The following is a 2,101-nucleotide window of genomic DNA, read 5'->3' on the forward strand; positions in this document are numbered from 1 at the left end:
TATAATAATTTATTATTGGTTGATGAAAATTAATAAATTTATTATCTGTGGGTTGAAAACCCTATATGCTCACCAAGCTCCCAAGCCTGACCCACTTAGTTTTTCTTTATATTACAGGTAGTGGCACCAGAGCATAAGTTGGACGACTTATCAAGATATTTTGGATTATAGGCCAGTAGTTGTAAATAATTGTTGTAAGGCTTATAATATGCCGTTTATGCTGTATCGGAACATGACATCCTGAGATTTTGTTATATAATGAATATACATTTTTTTAAGAAATGCTTTGATAAATTTTCATCATATTTTGTTTTAGGAACAAATTTTGAAACTATTTTAATCAAAGGATTACTCTGATTTTATTTTAAAAGCATAAATTAAATCGGTCTTTTCTGGCCGAGAAATTGGGGATGTTACAGTTGGTATCAGAGCATTAGTTTAAGCGAACTAGGAATTTGTAAGATTTCTAGACTTAAACTTAGATTGCTAAGCGATGATTGTAAGATGAGTGTCTACCATATTTTAGACACGAGCATTAGTATATTTTAGGAAAGATGCCTAAAATGTTTTTATGTGCTAAATGCTATATGTTTTCCATATATGATATTATTTGTTCGGATCTATAGTTTGTTGCCGATCGGATCTGGAAACCTTATGTGTTCAGGATTCTAAACATATGACTATGATATTAGAAGTAGCATGTAAACGTTTCAGAGTGATAAGGAGAATTCAGGTATCTATCGTGAATGAAGATCTAAATTCGCCTAATTTGGTGTATAGATCATAATGGCAAGAACCTGGAGTGGAGCTGGAAATGCGAATAGGAATCAGGAACCTCAACCCCAAGTGATTGAGTAGGTGCCTATAGCAGAAGCTGCACCAGAACCAATCACGATGGCTGGAGTACGAGCCATGATTCAGGCTATGATGGCTGAACAAAGTGAAGAAATGAGGCAACTATTGCTGAACAATAGGGGTGAACCTTCAATGCCTGTTGAACAACCTGAATTAAACGATGGTCAGTCGGAGGAAGGAAATTAGAGTAGATTTGTTGGTCAAAATGAAACGTTTGTGGTTAGAAGGGATAATCAATAGGATGGAGTTGAGAAAAATGGATGCAAGTATAAGGAATTTATGACTTTCAAGCCATCAACTTTTACTGGAAAGGAAGATCCCATCGGAGTAATGGATTAGATCTCGGAGATGGAATTAGCATTTATGACATGTGGTTGCCAAGGCAAATTACAAACCACATTTGTAGTACGTCAGTTCAGAGGTGGTGTTGTTCACTGGTAGAACACTCTGAGGAAGACCCTAAGCCCTAATAAGCCACTACAACTGACTTGGACATATTTCTTGTTGCAATTCAAGCGCAAGTACTGCTCGGCCCAAAATCTGTTTGAGCTAGAGAACCAATTTCTGACATTGAAGAAAGGAAGTGAGTCCATCGATGAATACACCAATAACTTCATAGACAAAATGGAGTTTGCTTTGCGTATTGTCCCTGATGAGCTGACAAAAATCGACATGTACATAAAGGGACTTCCATGGGACTATGTGTGACAACCCGTGATTTATTCCGTCACTGTAACCCGTTTCCATTAATAAAGCCGTTACGTTCCAAATTTTTCCGTTAGCTTTGTTTTAAATTAAATTATTGCGACTTCTTTTTAGGTTTCATAAGTGTCGGGATACATTTTAAACATTAAAATATTTTCTATTTTTGTTTGGAAAATATTTAGTTTCATCTAAGTCGTGATTACGGTAACTTAATCGGGTACGACCAAAAGCCTCATTTAACGTCAATATCGGGTAGAATTCCACCGGGTCTCAAACCCAACCCCTATGTAAAGGTTGAGTGGAAAAATTTTGAAGACTTTTTCCCACCTCATAACTTTCTCTCACTACTCTCTCTTTGTCTCTCTAAAACTCGAAATTGAGCCAAAAATCCCCCTTTCAACCTTAATTTTGGTAAGAAATCTATCCTAGCATGTTTCTAAGCTTGTTTAACATTCAAATTTGTGTTTAAACTACCCAAAACACTCATGAACAAGTGTTTACGGTTTGGGAACCCTCCCAAAACCGTGAATACCTCTAAAGA

The sequence above is a fragment of the Lactuca saligna genome, chromosome 6 (assembly GCF_052625555.1).
Source record: "Lactuca saligna cultivar CGN05327 chromosome 6, ASM5262555v1, whole genome shotgun sequence".
In the NCBI taxonomy this organism is placed as follows: Eukaryota; Viridiplantae; Streptophyta; class Magnoliopsida; order Asterales; family Asteraceae; genus Lactuca; species Lactuca saligna.